Below are 19,487 nucleotides of genomic sequence, written 5' to 3' on the forward strand. Positions count from 1 at the left end.
TTAAAGTAGTTTCTAGATATTCCGTTATCATGACAGTTTTTCCAAGTCTGGATCCTCAAAGTTACCTGCACTGCCCAAAATAGAAATTTCAGTTCATCCCTGCCTGCCTGTGGCAGGAATAAAGCAAACCCAATATTCAGTCTCTTCCCAGATTACACAGTCCATAATAGAATATCATCATAACTTCTTTCCAAAGCAGAATATTCATCCAATTAAACTTGGATATGTTTTAAGAATGCACACAATAAAAAAGATAATTGCATGGTTGTCAAAAATTATGACTAACAAGATACGGGAGAGCCTCATAAGATAATTCTTATAAAAAGATTAACATTTACCATGTACTACTAATGGAACATAATTGTAAGAGATTTAAAAATAAATAGTTGGAAAAATAATAAACATTCATTGCATGTAAAATATGGAACCAAAATGAACTTTAAAATGGTAGAAAAATACATTAACACAATAAATTTGCGTATTCAACATAGGGATATGGCCTACTATACAGAAATTAGTTTCTTTAAACACTTGTTTTAAAAAAAGAAACGTTTTTCTTTGGACTCTGTTGTGTCATGAGGTTATTCTATAAACAGGTTTCTATTGTAGACCCTCACTAAAGGTCAAAACTTTTAAGATACAGTCCTCGCACACACACATAAAAAAAAGTCAGAGAAAACCTTTCACACATCCCGAAATAGAGAAAATTGCTAAAGAAAGGAAAAAAAGCCCCCTTGACAGATAAGCAATAACTCTGCTTACACAGTAATTTATGGTAATATCAGAAAGCTTTTGATAAAACTTCACACATATTGCAGGGTAGGACACTGGAAAAGATTTAAAAAAAGAAAAGACCCAAAGAGATAGGGGAAATTAAACTATTTATAGAGGGGGAAGTATTTTGTAAAAGAAAATTTGGCAATTGGTTTTGATAGTCATAACAATTTATGTAATTTCTATGTGCATTGGGGACTTGCTGTCTGAAAAAGTAGCAAGCCAACATTTTTCTCCATTATTACAAAAAGTCATTTTTGAGAACAATAAATATGAGAAGGTTTAAAATATATATATTTGTGTGTGCATGTGTGTGTGTGTGTGTGTGCGTGTCATAAACTATACACATAGTAAGACATCTGTTAATATTTGTGAGCCAAATAAATTTCTATCATTTGTTTAGTTTAGATCTTTTAAACTCTCATTTTTATTTTATTTGATAGCAAATCAATTTTCCAATAAAATAATTTTGCCTTTGGGGTATTATAATGAAAAAACAATTTAAAATATATTTCTATAACTACTGAAAAGTACTTTCATGCTAGATATGCAGTAAATAAATGAAGAAATATTCACATGAGTTGCACTTCCTTTCTTGTTATCAAAAAAATAATGAGCCTTAATTTACATATTTCTCCATCAACCCCTTAAGCCCTTATTAAGGTCAAAGCTTGAATATATTTGTTATTCTACAGAATTTTATATTTTGAAGTTTAAAGTACTATTTAGTGCTCTGATTTCACTTTCTATATTAAAAAATATATAAATGAAACCAATGAAGACTTTTTAAATGAATTTCCTCATATTCTTCAGTGACCATTTTAAATAAACTGTCCCTGATTTCCTCTGAACTTCAATACATCTTTGGCCTGTCATTGTCATTCTTAATCATTGATGTCTCAATTCAGTCTCCGACAACAACCACTACGAAACTCTTCATTTCAGGAAACTGAAAACATTTTGTCATGCAAAAAGAGCATATTATGGGAACTCTAGTTACTTGTTTTTAAAGAAGACTGACAAGAAAATTTGGATAAAGAAATGCAAGTCTGTCTCTGTTCTCCCTAATAAATCTCACTTGAGGCAGAGCTTCAGTGAGTAGTTCTGGAAACTTCTTAAACAATATACATATATATCACTGACCTGGATGGTCAACCATTTCAAGCTGGCCAATGCTTTTCAATAAAGATAATATCAGAATCTGAAGGAACTGGTTTGAGTTTCTAAAGTATTTTGAGGAAATATTTTGTGAGAATGGGAAGCATATTTTAATGCCATTCACATGTTTCCCTGATAACGAAAGCTGATCTGCAAGGGCGTTGAAAGCATTACAGGCTAATTTCATTGCAATGTCGGGGTCTGAGAGGGAGGTGAGGAGAACCAGGAGTTGGGTGGGGGTTCAAGAGCATCGAGGTGAACATGGTTGACCCACTGGAAAATCACTAAGTGCTGGAACCGACTCTAAAAGGTTCATGTTTTGAGCCTTTATGGCAATTGTGCAGCTCTCTTGAAAATTTACACTGTCGTTTTATTTATAGCAGATGTCTCTTAAAGCAAACATTTTTACTTCATACTATACAAATATTACGGAACATTGCAAGCATAATGTGGAGTTTTGGTTGTGCCGTAGAAATCTACAGTATTTTCTATAATGGATTATGAGCAAGGGGAAAAAAACTGATACTGATCTAAGGCTGAAGGATAAGGGGTAATCAAAACAAGGCTTCTGCAGATACTTTTATGAAACTTGTTTTCAAAGAAAAGGCAAAAGTTGAAACTGTGGATTAAACCAACTAAATTAAACCATTGTGTATTCAAAATACATTCGGCACTTTAGAATAAAATGACCAGAAGCCAGGGTGAGGCAATTCCACTGTCTGAGCTATTCAAACAAAAGAGTGTTTATTTGGATTTTCCTAAACAAAACTTGTATTTGATTCTTGTGCACACCCAGTGGGAAAAAATATCTAAATATATATTTCATTATTCTACCAGTTCTGAATTGTAGTTCTCTTGTGAACTGATTTTGATATAGTGACTAAAATGTATGCTCTGTGGCTGCTCAGTAATTGCTGAACTGCCTGATGGAAAAGTTTTAGATCTGAAATTTAGCTCTTAATATAAAATAATATGAAATATAATGTGCAATTAAAGGAGAAAGTAAATTCTGTTTAGAAACAGAATTCAAAAATAGAGAATTACATAAACTTTGGAAATCAAAATCCATATAAGTAAAACCTGTATTTCTGAGAATTCGCTGTTTCTTAGGCATGATTTATAACAATACACATTTCAAAAAGGAAGTCATTAAAATAATGTGGCTGTTATGTTTTCACAGGCCTTTTTGAGAGTTTAACCAGTACAACAGAATAATCTCCCTGGACTCTAAAAACACAAATCCGTGACAAGGACATAAGATTGATGGAATTTGTAATCATATATTTTTACTTATGTAATAAATTTGTAATTTCAAGGACATTATTCAAAATGACCACACTGCATTACAATGTGTGGATTCCTGTGCTGTTTTGCATTAATGTGTGCAGAAAAATTTTACACTTAATCTGCCATTGGTGCTTCAGTGGGTTGCTTACCATGATAATTCTGGTCACAGATGAGGGTTAAAATATCTCTAACCTTTACAAATGTATTATGTGGCACCACTGACATAGCTTTCATTGCAGATAAAATCTATGGCAAATTTTCTGTATGACAAAAGAAGAACATGATTTCATATTAAATTCTGATGATAGAGACATATTTCTCTACTTGTACTTCTGAAATGTTTTGGATATAGTAACAATGGACAACACTTCCTTTTCGAGTACATCAATAAAAACCTCAAAATCCACTTCATTTTTATGGGTCCAGAGCTTCAGTAAATATTTCTTAAGCAGAACTAAAAAACAGTGTGAAAAATGTTCAGAATTCAGCTCACTTCTAACCTTGCTGATCAAAACAGACAAAACATTCAACTGGTTCAACATAATGAGAAGCAGAAAGAGGAAGCCACAAAAGAGACTGGAAATTGAGTGTTGCCATGAAGGTGTACAAGAGCTCGAGCAAAAGTTTCTCAAATATAAGCATCAAGATAATAGTAGGTCCCTCTGACAATCATTTAAAAGAAAGAATAACGCCTATTATAGTCAGTTTAAGGAGTTATAAAAGCACTTGAGTTTTCAGGGAGTCATAGACTTGTGAAATGTTTCTGACATTCCATCAAAAAACTGATGTGATGACATCATTATAATACATAATCATACAGGCAAGGAATGATTAGAAGTAAATTCATAAGAGCATTTTTTAAAAACAAATTTCACATTGCATTCCAGACATCTTCTTTCTTCCTTCTTCCCTTAGATTGAATGATCAAGAGAAAGGTAGATAGAATTGTCTCCTGATTTCTTTTCTGGACAATTTCTTAACAAATGAGAATTCTATTGGTCCGCATTTTTTTTCATGTTTTGTGATTGTCAAGAACTTTACATAAATCTATGTCTGATGATACAAAGTGTCTAATATTGTACTGAACCTCTTCAAAATTACCTATTCAGGGGAAAGTATCCCTTTAAACTGCCAGGATGCCTCACAGCTATCAGGGGCTGTGTGGACTGTGTTTAAGATTTTTGGGGATCTGCTGAAGTTGAGTCTTCATTTTTTGCTTTCTCTGCATGCCACTAGGGACTTCCCTAGACTATTTGAGGAATAGGCCTTTAATTGCAAGATTACCAGAAACCAGACCCAACGAGCTTGGAGTAGCAAACAGTCAAAATGCAACCCCCTACGCAATAAAAAAAAAAAAAAGAACAAAAAAAAAAGTGACATGTGGCTTTAATTTTATTTCATTTATTTATTCTTTCAATTTATTTTTAAAAATTCTTGTCCATTGCTTCAGCCTTTGAGCCCATGTGCATAATAAAAAACATTGCTGGGAATAAATAATACATATTAACTCTGTCTATTACGATTCCCCCCCTAAAAAGTCCATCAAAATGACTTATTTTATAGTAAGGAGTCTCAATTGCAAGTCTATTAGTAAAATAATTCTATTAAATTGTATGATATTTCTAACATCAATTAATTACATTTATATCTAGCTCTATAGTGTAATGACTCATAATATTAATTGTGATTTTAATTTAGAAAGAGAACTTGTAAAGTTTGCCTCGAGTTTTAGTGTTTAATGATTTTTCCACATTTAGACTGTGTCTACAAATTGAGACTTTTCCATTTTTCTAGTTAAACAACTGGTCATTTCAAAGCTTCGTGTTGATTATTTTTCTCCACTGAATTGACCAATTTAATTTGCTCAGGGGCAATAAAGAAACACAGTATAATAGACAAACTAAAAGTGACTACAAAATAATGTTTCACTTTGGCTATTTACTGTTCACTTTTGGCCATATGACCAGAATTTTATTTTCACAAATATTAGAATAGGAGTTTCCAGTGGCTGAAGCCAGAGAAGTCCCAGAATCCTATTTGAAAATAAAGTATTGTCATGCCTGACATTAGTTAATAAAACCGACTAAGATGTCTATACTGGATCAGCAGTAAGTTGATTCTTTCCCACAATCAACAAGTTTTACATTCTATCATTGCACCGCAGAAAGTAGCCTGGCTGCAAGGTGACCTTGGCCTGGATCTCAGCGCCTCCATAGGCAAGTCACATACTTCTTTGTAACTCCATTTCCTCATCTGTAAGACAAAGATTGATGATGAAATGAGGTAGTAGATATAAAGTGCTTAGAACAGAATCTTTCTCAAGTAATCAATAAATGTTTGCTATTATTATTATTGTCATTCAACCTAATATTGATATTCAGATTTTTCACTTTTAACATGTTATGCCACTTGCCTGAAATAACCTTCTCTTTCTGTGTTGCCTTTGTAAATTCAGTACTTTCTTCATAGTTCAGCTGAACACCAGCCCAAGGTGATCTCTCTTTTCTCTCAACTCATATTGACCTTTTTTCCCAAATCATAGTTTGAGACATGTGTATATTCTCCAAAGATTTCTTACTTCCACACACAAAAAAAGTACAAGTTGCTTGAAGAGGAGGACAGCTTGCTACATTTCTTGAGTCTAGATTTGGCATGTGATGCACGCTGCAACCACGTCACAATTAACTCACAGAATCCAAAGAGTTAACGAGCCAGAGCTTATGACATCCTTTATTTTTCCTGGTCAAGTTAGAGAACTACATTGTTTCAACAGAAACCTACTTTGTTTCTTTGAATTTTTGTTTGTTTGTTTTTGTGTTATTTTTGCTTAAACACAACAATTGATGTTCCTTTAACGGTGACTTTATATAATTCTGCCTTTGAATTACAAAACACATTTTTACTCACTAAAATTCTTTGGATTGAGTCCAACAAACTCCAGGATTATATAGTGTTTTCCTCTATACTGCAGCCTTTCCAAAACAGGTTTTATATCTTAATGTCGCATTGCAGAATATACACACAGATTCTTGAAAATGTCTGTCAGGCTCTTTCAATTCCCTGAAGCCAAAACAAATATGTCTACTATTATTGGCACAATTAAGAGTTACAATTATTAGGCATGGCATTTATATACATGCAATTCTTATTGTTAACAATGGGAATTTCAAATATTTAATATTTGCGTATGGATTTCATTTGAGCCCACTAAGTAAGTGGCTTGGAAAAAGAGAAATAGTTGTCTGAATTATTACATGTCTAGAAAATGATCTTTAAATTTTTTAATTGCCTCATATTAGTAAAAACAATCTGTTTGCATATTAAAATGAAGCCTCGAAGAATCTGATTTCATTGCTTATTTCATTTTGTTACTTTGCTAAAATCATAGCTCTTATCTAGTTATCATTCATTTCTTCTCATCATAAACCAGAGTCCTTTAATTCTTTCACTGTGTCATAAAAGATTCAATAAATTCTGATTTGCATTTCAAATTCAGCTCTTTTTCCAGAAGGACATCAGATTCAATGACAATTACATCACTAATCTCTTTAGCACTGACAGTGGGAAGCCAAGCTCAAGCTCCTTCTGACTGAAGTCCTAAAGATGGAAGGACATGGAATGTTCCTTCTCAGCAAGAGTGAATTTTTATTTTGGTAAAATCTTCATTTTATTTTCATTAATGAATATGTGCTCATTTAAGCCACTTGCTTTGGTTAAGCATTTCACACTATTTGTCTCTTTCTCCTTTCATGAACAAATGAGCATCTTATTATTTTTGCTAAAAAAAGAGGAAACTTACAGTGTTGATTAAGCACAGTAATCTGTTGTTCTTGTTATTGGTGTTATGTTGGAAATATTCAGGAAATTATATTCATATAATTTGGGGAAGTATTTTTCCATTTTGTTGTTGTTTAACCAATTGTAATGACATAAATGTAAGTGTTCATGTATGTATATGTGTGTATACGTATGTATGTGTAAATAGTATCTACAAATATTATGACACCTAGTTTCAGAGACAAAGATAAATCTACCTCTTAAATAAATGTATTGTGAATTAATTATTGTTCTTCTAGATTCTATATACAATTTCCTCTATCTTCAAAGACTTGTCACAATTGGAGTCAATAATACTGCACAAATTACACACAGTTGAAGCAACTGTATTTCTGGTACTTTATAAATGTTGCTATCTCTGTAAAGGAAGAAACAATTTAAAGTAAATAAACATTGAAGTCATTATAACAATTTAGTATAGACTTTAATGAAGTAATTATCAAATATTCCGATATGCACATAACATGGGTAATGAATAGAAACTAAAGAGAATTTTCAAAAAGAATATCAACTTCCAAACTATTTGGTTATGTTATACTGAATTAAAATAATTTTCTTTAATTTGTACAGTGGAGATTTTAATGTATAAAATTTTCTGGCTTTTAGCATATCAACTTATTTTAAATCCTAATTATTTTACCTATATCACAATTTTAAGCTGTATGCTATTCAGATAATAGCTACTAGCCAATAAGTATTTTTAAATTTCTTTTTACGAATAAGACATTTTGCGTTAAAAGTACATTTTAGAAAGCATAGGGGTAATGATAGGTGGCAAAGTACAAGATCACAAAAACCAAAAGAATACATGTTATTTCTGTATTTTTTAAATTAATAGATCTGTTTTGACTACACTGAACCTAGTTCAGTCAACCAACTATTATAAGCACTTATCTTTTCAAGTATAAAACAGGTACTGAATGAATGCTTATTAAATTAAATTAAGGAGAAAAAGAGTCAATAAGTGACTCAACTTGTAGTGACCAAGAAATTCTGTAACTATGACAGGATAAACTGGTCAATTAACCAAATGAATTGTTTGATTCCATCGTTATTTTTTAATTCAAACATAATGGAGTTACAATGGAAAATCTTAGAAAACCTAGTATCAAAAATACATTGAAATCTAAAATAAAATCTACAACAAAATATGGATATATTTCCAGGTTAATTTAGTGAAAATTAATTTCCAGGTTAATTTAGTGCAAAATGTCTAGTTAAGTTAAGGACTTGGAAGTACGTGTGGGCCCAAGCATTCAAATTTATTTAAGGCGTATACATCTTGTACAGGGGAGCCTTCAGAATGAAGCCTTCCTAGGTGGAAAGAAGGAAGGAAGGAGTGAAGGAAGGAAGGAATTTAAAAATTGATTAAACAAATAAATAAGTATTCATTTGTCAAAAATAGTGTGTTGGCTGAGCTTGGTGGCTCACGTCTGTAATCGAAGCACTTTGGGAGGCTGAGACAGGTGGATCGTTTGAGCTCAGGAGTCTGAGACCAGTCTGGAAACATGGTGAAACTCCATCTCTACTAAAAATACAAAAATTAGCCAGGCATGGTGGCCCATGCCTGTGGTCCCAGCTACTTGCGAAGCTGAGGTGGAAGGATCTCTTGAACCCAGGAGGCAGAAGTTACAGTGAGCCAAGATGGCACCACTGCACTCCAGCCTGGGTGACCCTGTCTCAAAAAAAAAAAAAAAAAAAAAAAAAGGTGTGTTGATACTAACAATGTAATAAATAGCAACTTTTCAAGTATAAGTTAGGTAAATATTTCTTTTGCCCCTCCCCTTTCTTATCTAAATCCATTACTTTGCACATTTTTTGAGAGAATAAAACATGAATTTTTTAATTACTATCTTGGTCTATTACTGCATAATAAAATAAATTTTTCTTAGGTTGTAAAAACTGAATCGTGAATTATCTGTATAACTCTATATATTCAGTATGTGTGTGTATATGTACACATAATTAAAGGTTTGTTAATTCTGGAAAACAGTACAAAAATGAACTTGTGTGCTAAACTGCAACTAATATTTTTATTTTCTATAATCTGATTATAGAAAAAATATCAGTAATGAGCTTAGAGTACATAAATTATTCTCTGGGTGTTAATTGCACTCACAAAGCTACATCTGCTGACACCAAAATTGCTAAACGGAAAAAAAAGATATCTGTATTATCACCCAAACAATGCCCGTTTATACAGATATTAAGAAACAGTTGTTTGTTACCTTCCAATTAAACATATCTAAATGTTTTGTGTCATAACCACCAAATAACTGAATGACTGACTAAATTCTCTAGCAGGATGTTTGTGCATTATGTAGACAGAACCAATGAATTACTGTACTTTTACAACGCCTGGATAAATTCTCAGAAGTTTTTTATATGCACAAAGACAATGCAGTTGTATATGACCTTGTTATTACATGTGAAGAATGTTAAGTCTAGGAGAGATGAAACGTTTTCTGATTTTCAGGAGATAAATGTGTAAACACATTTTTGTTCAAAAATGATCTCCTTTTGTTCAATATGCATAGTCACTGAGAGAGACCAGAAAATGTCTCCTAGTGGAAAAATAGGGCAATGGGAGGACATAGTTGGCAAGCGAGAGAGGAGATGGTTGACGGGGCATAAACAGAAAAGATCCCAGAGGCAAAAATTGTATGGGAACAGCTAGTCATGGATGAAGGGGCATATGGGGAGTATACAAACTTGGAGAAGACAAAATTGTGCTGAAACTGACCACTTCTAGTTCCTGAATCTAAAATCCACACATTCACCTGTCCTGATGCCCTGGAATTTCAATACTCCAGACATAGCTGTTACCATGCTGCTTTAAAAAAGTGCAGCGAGCTAATGCAGTGTGAGTTAACATTCACTGAATTAATCAAAAGTTTTTTCCTAAACAATTGCCATTAAGAGTTTAAGAAAACATCACTTCAGATGCATATTTTAGGTGGAGGCTAAAATGAAAAGGTAAGGTTTTGAATAAGATACTACAGGGTCAAAAAACTATTGTAATACAACCTCAGTTATTCACCCTGTAATTTTTACACACATGTATATTTCCACAGAAAAATAACTAGGGAAAAAGCAACTCCTTAGTTGTGTCTTTAAGAGAATTTAAGAAATTAGATTCAGAAATAGACTTGAATACACAGACCATCCTGGCAATTCCTGTTTTTTCAAGGAAGTGTGTTGCCATTATATACGTTACTGTCCACATTGTCTGTTTCACTCTGAAGAAATCTTTTAAAAGCCAGCGTTGCTGCAAATCCTGCTACAACTAACCATTAAGCTTTTTTTTCAAAAGTATTGCCATTGATTTGTACTTACCAAAGTCTATTATATATCTCATGGGTAAGGCCTTTAATTGTATGCAAATAATAAAGAAACATATTGGAAATATGAATAAAATAAAATATAACAAAGTTCTATTAGGCTGCCTATTATCCTCAGTGGCTTTCTCTAAAAAACAAACAAAAAAAAAAAAAAACAAACACTTAAGCTTTTCCCTTATTTTCTTAAAATCATATTTTCGTACTTATACACCTAGAGGAATTAGTAGAGTAGACAACTGAAGGCCTTAAATAACCCAGAGAGAAGAAAATACATGGGACTATTCCTGAAAACACTAGAAAAAATTCTGATAGGTGTGGTTTACTATAATATTCAATAGTATTAAAATAAATAACTTAGTTTTAAAAATAATAATAATATGAACATATTGAACTGACTTTTTAGAATAACAGTTTCAAATGATTTTAGCCAGGGACTTCTCTGACATTCAACTAAATTTGATAGACTTGGCTTCTTGTTTCTTTTGCCTTTCATACCCCAAGGCCAATACTTAAAATAACTCCAGATTCAGGTTCTCTATATTTTCCTCATCTGTGTTCCCCAGGATATTTCTTCTAGCCCTTACTCTGCCTGCATTTCTCATCTATCAAAAGAACTATCCATCTCGTTTTTCATTTGTACTACATTCTCACCATGCTATCCTTGAAATCCATTCTATGGGACCATGTTCTATGTGAAAGTGCTATAATTAGATCCTTCTGGGTCATTTGGTAATGAACCCATCTGGATTTGATCCAACATACACTAGTTTTATACCAAATCTGACCTATTATGGCTAGAATTACATTAAGGTTCCATTCTAAGTCCTTTCTTATTAAAATTGTGAACTGTCACCCTAGGATTTTAAGCAACAAACTATGAAAACTAAGTTTACATAAGGATAATTAAGTTAAAGTACACACTTTCAGGTGTGACTTTCTTAAGAGTGAGCCAGAGACAAAGACAAATAGCCAGATTTTGGATCCCCTGCTAATTAGAATGGTAGCTCTTAAACTATTTTAACCAATATCCATGTAAACATGGCAAATAACCCTAAAAATCACTAGGAATAGTCTCAATTTCCATTGGAAGTATTATTTCATAATAGCAATGAAACGTCACTCATTGTATGAATAAATTTGGGAGAAGAGGCTAGAGACAGATGATATAGATGATTCACATTTGATTCACAATACACATCTGAGACATCAATGATAAAATTAGAGGGTGGGCCAGACCCAGTGGTATAGACCTGTAATCCCACCACTAGCGAGGCTGAAGCAAAGGGTCACTTGAGTCCAAGTGTTTGAGACCAGCCTAGGCAACATAGCAAGACCTCCATCTCCATACACACACACACGAAAAATTTGTTTTGAATTAGCTGAATGTGCTGGCACACACCTGTAATCCCAGCTACCTGGGAGGCTGAGGTGAAAGCATCACTTGAGCCCGGTAAGTTGATTGTGCAGTGATCTATGAGTGTGCCACTGCATCTAGCTTGAGTAACAGAGGGAGACTCTGTCTCAAAAAAAAAAAAAAATTAGTGGTAAAATTAAGCATTGCTACCTACTATAGAGTTAAACAACACAAGACAAAATGGATTATGATGAGACTAAATGAGAAGAAAATTATAAATAAAAGCCAAAGATAGTAACAATTGAAAATCAGCTTCACAATATTCAAGCAGCCTTCCTGAGGATGGTGGAAGTGCCACTCACGTCTGCAAGCTTCTCAGCATCACCAAGCACCCTGTGGGAGCAAGTGTAAAGAAAGGAAGAAAGAAAATCCTACAAACCTAGGATTAACAAAATTTGCCTTATAAACATTAAATCATTGTAACTGTGAATAAATTACATAGTATTTTGCTAGCAACCAGACTTTAATTGGATACGAAGATAATATTCTGTGGAATTACATGTCATTGCTCCTAAAGAACCAAAGAAAGAATTTAGCACCACTGTGGCGATCACAGCCCATCGCTGGGCCAAGGGACAATTTTTCAAACATGTGCTTCAGTACTGAGCTCTTAAAAAATTAGATGTATGTTTGGTATGGTAGCCTAAAAGTTTGTCAATAATCACATTGCAGATTATCTGGATAACAACTCACGAACCAAATACTATCTATAACTCACTTCTGGCTCACAATACACATCTATGTTTAGGTTATCACTGGATCAAGCTGTGCCCCTTTATTGTCTAAGGCTAATGAGAAGTATATTTCTTAGATAAATGAGTGTACCTGATAAGTAAAGGCTAACCAATATCATTTGAAATCCTGATGAAGATTTCTCTATAGTTTGACGGTAGAAAATTCTGAGAGAATTGTCATAGCAAGTGACAAGATAGCTTTGGCATTACAAACTGAAAAGAGCCTGATTGCCATTTATGTGGTGAACAGCAATTTGATTTAGACAAAACAACTTCATCTGTCCATTAAATTAATGATCCTAATTTAAATTTTATTAGTTTTGTAGTTTTTATTGACTTGAACTTGTAAAATGGTTTTTCTTATACATAATTATATAAAGCCAATAAGCACAGAGTTTATACCTATTATGTTTAAACGTGTTTAAGTAATACTATAATAAGAATAATTAAGTGAAAGCTTAGGGTCATTAAGAAACTTTGCTCTTAAACGGAGCCTATATAATGAGTGCTCTAGTTTGTGGCATTGAGAAGCACCTCTTTGGCCTGGTTAATCCCCAAGAGAACAAAACCATAAATGAATGGGACAGGATGAATCTGAGGAGAAAACAGGTACACAGTGATCGGGAAAGAGATTAGGAGACATTTCTGCAGTCAGCTGAAAAGATTATAATAGGAAACTGCTTACCAAAAAGCTTCCTCCTGCCTTTTGAAGAGTTCTAGAATAATACTTGCTGGGAAACCCAGGCAACTGGAACTTTCTGGTTCTTCTAAAGAATTCTGTAACGGCCACAAAATATCTCCCTCAAACTTCCAGAAATTTTGCTAATTTTTGTTTTGTGTGTGTGTGCCTTTTTTTTTTTTTTTTTTTTAACTTCCATACTCTTCTTGACTCAGAACTGTCCTTATTGGATTTTTGCCACTGTTGCCAGAAACAATGATATGATTCCTCCCTTAGGGAACTTGAGGTAATTCTTTCAGTGGTTCTTCAATGTGAACTCTTTCCATTTCAATGCATTTTACACCTTGTTCAATATTCCTACAGGAAAGTTTGGATCGTTTTTTGTTGCCTGCTCTAAAAGCCATGAAGGTTCAACATTGTCTATTAAATTAGGCATTCAAGGCAATCATCCTGACCTTAATGATGTTTTCTTATCTGGCTTCAATCATTCTTCAGAGCATGCTCCCCAACACTTTCTAAACTTCAACAATGTTACTAGATGTTCGTACCTATCACTTTCTGCCTCTGTGACTTTACACAAGCTGTTCTCTTAACAGAAAATATATGTGCCTCCTACTCAGGTGTCATATGACAGGTTTCCTAAGACTCCTAGACTCTGAAGCATGTACACAGGGTTTAATTGGGTAGTGCTCTCTAGAGTGGTACTGAGAGAGTGTATTAGTCTTCTCAGGCTGCTATAACAAAATGTTAAAATCTGGATAGCTTTTATAAACAACAGAAATTTATTCCTCACGGTCCTGGAAGCTGAAAAGGTTAAGATCGAGGTGCCAGCAGGCACAGTGTCTGGTGAGGGCCCTTTTCCCGGTTTGTAGATGAAGCCTTCTAGCCGTATTCTCACTTGGTAGGAAGGGCAGAGCAGATCTGCTTTCATGATGTAATCACCCCTAAAAGACCCTACCTTGTAATACCCTTACCTTGGGGGTTAGGATCTCAACACACGAATTTGGAGGGGACACAAACTTTCATACCATAAGAGACAGTGAGCCCCAAAGACTGAACAAAACGGGATTGTTTGGGAAGGCATTAAAGTTGAACTCAGATAAAATTGCAACAGTGGACTCTACTGATTATGTTGAGAGCTCTGAAGCTGAGAAAACTTCTCAGAGATGCCTCCAATCCAGGTAAAGCAGTCAGACAGGTCTGTGTACCTCTGTATTGACCAGTCATTGGAGGCTGGCTGCCCTGGAAATGGGATATAACTTTTGACAAGACATCTTTCTTCAACTGGAGGTAGGAGACAGATGAAGAAAGCAATGAACAGTCACAAGTAGTTCAAATCAGGCAGGTTCTGAAAGCAGACCTGCACAGTACAACACATCCGCTTCAGCCAATCCCTTGTGCCACTCAAACCACTTGTTTCATAAAGTAGGTTCACCCACATTGGAGAAATTCCAGAATTCTGGCTGGTCTCTTTCCCTGGGGTCTCTCAGAAAAGGAAAGTTGTGGGACAAAGTACAGCTGAAGACTACAGCTGATACTCATTGTCTTTCCTCTGCTATCCATTTTTGATTCCCCTAACCCTAGTCTAACACCTCTGCTGTTGTAAGTAGTTTATAATGTACAGCAAATTAGATCCTAATTTCTGAGGATTCTGATCCCCGGGTCACCATCAATTTCTCAGATCATGACTGCTCTGTTTCCTTTTACTATCAAATTGTACAAGACAGTACCAAGAAATACTCCAGTGTCTCACCTGGGTGCCCACTGTGTTCTTCTGTGCCCCCAGTGTGTAACAGCAACCCTATCTTTTCCTGCTTATAAGGTTCAATTAGCCTACCAGGGTCACTATTGCTCTCCTTGCCTATTGGTCTCTTGTCAAAAGAATCTGATATAACTGGATGGGATCCATAACATAGTTTAATGGAACTCAGGATATATCCCTTGGGGTCACCATTCCTCATCTAAGAACATTTCTAGACATACAAAACCTAGAGTTACAAATGTAGGAAGCACAAATTCCCCAAGTGGGTCACTGCAAATGAAGGTGAGTGAGGCCTCCTCTGTTTCTACCCCGTATTTCTAGACTCATGAAATCTACCCACTAGGGATATAGCATCCTACTATAGTCATTTATTTGAGTATTGCATTCCATGGGCTGGCACCTATCCTCACAAATTAGCACCTCAGTTGTACCTTCAAGAGACTCTTCAACCAACAACCACTGGGGGGTGCAGTATGTGACAGAACCAGTGTATCCCATTATCACGCACCTGCCGTCATATCTCCATGGTTGTAAAGTGGCTTCTTTAATCCAAGAAAAAGCTAGACAAGATTCTATGCTGGTGGATCAAACACTGTCAGGCAGCGGTTCTAGCTGAGGCTCTATAAGCCAGAAGTGGAAACTCGTACCAGGAATACATGATGATTTCCATTAAAATCAATCACTGCCCTTTCCAGAGTAGGAGGAATCCAGTGAAAACAGCTTGCCACCAAGTTGGTGGCTGGTCTCCTCAAGAGCTGATGACATATCAGGGGCTCATCATTGGTTTGTATGCTGACATGATGAACATTAGGTAACAACATTAGCAAGATCAGTCTTGGTAAGGAAATAGTCATACATTGGAGCTCCTACACTCCATCATAACTACTCCGTTCACAAGCCCGTTTTGCCAGAATTCAAGTGGTTGAAAACAAAGGCTGACTGATGTCAACTCTATAAGTGATCTGTCTACTTGAGTGTTTAGTAACTTTCCCACAATGAGTGCTCTCTGGTGGAAATTAACATGCAAAGCAAAGTTTGCCCCACTCTGTGCACACTCCCATAGGTCTATTCACGTGCCTCTTCTCTAGGCATCCTTATCTGCATATTTTGTTCTTTGTCATTTTTATTCACCTAACCAACAAGTGTAACCACTTGACAGTGTCCAGGAGCCCATATATGTTCTTAGTTTGGGCCACTTCTCTTTCCACACAAAGGGCTTACTAGGTGTACTAAACAAAACTATGCTTAATGGAGGAATTTATCGGTATTACACTTTGTTGAGACAATTCCGGAGCTCTAGTGCATCTATACCCACGTTCCAAGCTAACCCACCTGTAAAACACATTCAACATTTTTACTATTCCATCACCTAATCATAAGCGACACTCCTTTCTGTGGCCATAGGTGTGAGCTAAGGGAAAGATTCCAGTGCAACACTGATATGCCAGAGCATGGTGTTCTGAGAAACCTGCTCAAGCCTCTTCCTCATACTCTGTGGTTCACCTCACACTCCATCTCAGATGAACCATTTCTATCTCATGATGGTCTGTGGCTGGGCCGCCCCAGTCTTATGATTCAGTGGGTCTGCCAGAACACAAGTCACAGTGGGCGTCTCAGACCCCACGACATTTGATGTTTCACAATCAGATTCTCCACCTCTACCAGAACTCAGTAACATACTGAGATAAAGAATATAATAAAGAAGCTGTTTATTTCAATATTGTATACCTCTGTGCTGCCAAGGGCATGAGTGATCCCATATCTATGTTGCAAATACTCTTTTTAGGGTTTTACCCACCATAGATACCTGTAATACCATAAAGTATTATATAACCCAAGTGGCAAGATGCCTGGAATTGTACCCTGGATTATACAAGAACATATTTCTTAAAGGTGACAGCCTTCTGTTCTGTGCCAGTCAGGGAATGGGTTGGAGCAATAATCCTTTGGTTTTTTTTGTTTTTTTTTTTTTGAGACGGAGTCTCACCCTTGTTGCCCAGGGTGGAGCGCAATGTCATGATCTTGGCTCACCGCAATCTCTGCCTCCCAGGTTCAAGCAATTCTCCTGCCTCAGCCTCCCAAGTAGCTAGGATTACAGGCATGGGCCACCTCACCCAGCTAATTTTGTATTGTTAGTAGAGACGGGGTTTCTCCATATTGGTCAGGCTGTTCGCAGGTGATCTGCCTGCCTCGGCCTTCCAAAGTGCTTGGATTACAAGCATGAGCCACCACGCCCGGCCAGGACAGAAATTCTTAATGTGGAATATGATGCCTCCAGAACCTGAAGAAGCCTACCGAACACTATATTTACTTCTTAGTTGTAGAAGTATGAGTTGCAATGACTTGTCCTCTACTTTGAAAGTGATGTTCTGGCATGCACTAGACTCCTAAAAATGTCACTGATTAGGCAGGTCCTTGAATCTTTGAAGATTTTTATCTTCACCTCTTTGGAGTACACATACGTACTAAGGCCTTCAGTGTACGTGCTACTTTTTGCTCAGCTGGTCTGATTAAAAACTTCATCAATATAGTGGTCCAATGAAATATATGTGGCATGTATATAAGGTCCAGATACCTTCCAATTATCTTTTGATAGCACAAGATATAGATCAAGACAATAAATGTACACTCTTTTCTACCTTATAATAACTCACTTTTTTAGATTCTTCCTTCTTGATGAAGATGGAAAAGAGTGCATGCTTCAACTCAGTGGTAACATGCCATGTGCGTGAAGCCTCATTAATCTTTTAAGTGAAAACAGCGTGTTCGGCATTACAGCTTCAACCGGTGCTACTCCTTGGTTGAGTCAGCAGAAGTCTGCTGTAATCATCTAGGCACCATCTGTGTTTCTATAGGCTGGAGAATTAAGCAGGAGATATTATGGAGACCATCTTTCCTGCATCCTTCCAGTATTTAATAATGGTACTAATATTTATCTTTTTTTTTCAGGATGCAGTATTGTTCTTGATTAACTATCTTGGCTGAATTTTGAGGGGAGCAGTTTCAAAGGCTTCTGCTAGGCTTTTCCTGATAGTTCTTTCTCACTGGGTGAAGAAACCAACGTAAGGATTTTACCAGATACCAAATATGTCTCTTCTCGGACTGTATACATGTCCACTCTAATACACTACCCTTGATACCAAGACCAACTGAAATCCTGTATCCAACAGCCCTCAAAAATGTCTGAGCAATCCCTTTTCCCAATTTAGAATGGCCCAGAAGTACCTTAGTGGGAAGAACTAGGGTAACAGTTGGTGTATTTTCTTGCTGTAATGTTGCAAGGTCTTAAACCCTGGAACTTCTTCTTTAGTCAATAATGAATTCAGATATGAACATAGTCTCAGTTACAGAAATGCAAATATTATTTATTTGTGGTAGTCACTCTTGGCCTCCTGTTTTTTAAAAATTATATAGATAAGCAATACACTTGATGGTTCCTCATTTACCTAGAAATAAGATATTCTATTAATTATCTCCATTGCTCTCAGCAAATCAACATTTCCCCACATCCTGATTGCCACTCCAAACTCTCCTCCATCACATCTTACCTTGCTTCTAAAGTGCCTACTACATTGGGATCCTACTATGCCAACTGTTGGTAGGGCACAGTTATTGCCCCCTCTTAGCAGGTTTGGCACTTATCTGCCTGATTTCTTGTTGTGATTTAACCTACTTTGTCATCTGGTGATGAGGGGGAATGTAGGATTAAATACAGATGTTCTGTATTTAATAGACAATACAGATATTCTGTATGGTCTCTTGCAGAACAGAGACCTCTGCATCATCTTTAAGCAGCAGCCTTTAACCAGGAAGGGTAGGCCACTTCTGCAATCCCAGTAAGTTCGGAGTATCTAAAGATTTGAGAATTTTAACACATAAACTTAGATGTCCTTAACCCATTTCTCACCTGGACGTGGTAGGTTTGCTAAGTTGGAAAATGCAACTTCCTCTGGAAATTTATTACTCGTATGACTAAGCGCTGGGCTGATGTCTGCTTTCCAACCACAAAAGACAAAAATCCTTTTTATGTTATCCAGTAGGCCCTCTGGCTTTCACACTTTGCTTGTTATTGGTGATTAATCTCAGCCTTCCATTGACTTTCTCCAGTGTATATAGGTTCCCCTTTGGCAATAGCCATCCAATGACATGACTTTTTTGTTTTGTTTTGTTTTGAGACAGGGTCTCACTCTGTCACCTAGGCTGGAATGTGGTGGTGCAATCTCGGTTCACTGCAACCTCCGCCTCCTAAGTTCAAGAGATTCTCCCACCTCAGCCTCCTGGGTAGTTAGGATTACAGGTGGGCACCACCACGTCCAGCTAATTTTTGTATTTTTTGGTAGAGAGGGGGTTTCAACGTGTTGCCCAGGCTGGTCTCGAACTCCTGACCTCAAGTGATCCTCCCACCTTGTCCTCCCCAAGTGCTGGGATTACAGGCATGAGCCACCACACCTGGCACACTATGACTCATAATTACAATTTTCCTCAAACATTTCAAACATCT

At 35.9% G+C, this 19,487-nt stretch overlaps 1 long non-coding RNA gene across 3 annotated transcripts in view; it reads right to left on the reverse strand.

The window, feature by feature from the left end:
• Positions 1-19,214, reverse strand: part of LOC103886272 — a 30,508-nt gene extending 11,294 nt beyond the window's left edge. Inside the window, exons 1-5 of one of the 3 annotated variants that reach the window (XR_001906399.3) lie at positions 13,231-13,261; positions 11,797-11,913; positions 7,254-7,414; positions 6,127-6,279; positions 4,605-5,472 (exon numbers count right to left, since the gene is read on the reverse strand). This is a non-coding gene — a long non-coding RNA (uncharacterized LOC103886272). Of the gene's footprint in view, positions 1-4,604; positions 5,473-6,126; positions 6,280-7,253; positions 7,415-11,796; positions 11,914-13,230; positions 13,262-17,640 lie in introns of those variants that run through there. The other 2 variants (XR_001906400.3, XR_649771.3) reach the window with 2 other exon arrangements.
• Between the last annotated feature and the right edge of the window lie 273 nt (positions 19,215-19,487).

The sequence above is a fragment of the Papio anubis genome, chromosome 1 (genome assembly GCF_008728515.1).
Source record: "Papio anubis isolate 15944 chromosome 1, Panubis1.0, whole genome shotgun sequence".
Classification (NCBI taxonomy): domain Eukaryota; kingdom Metazoa; phylum Chordata; class Mammalia; order Primates; family Cercopithecidae; genus Papio; species Papio anubis.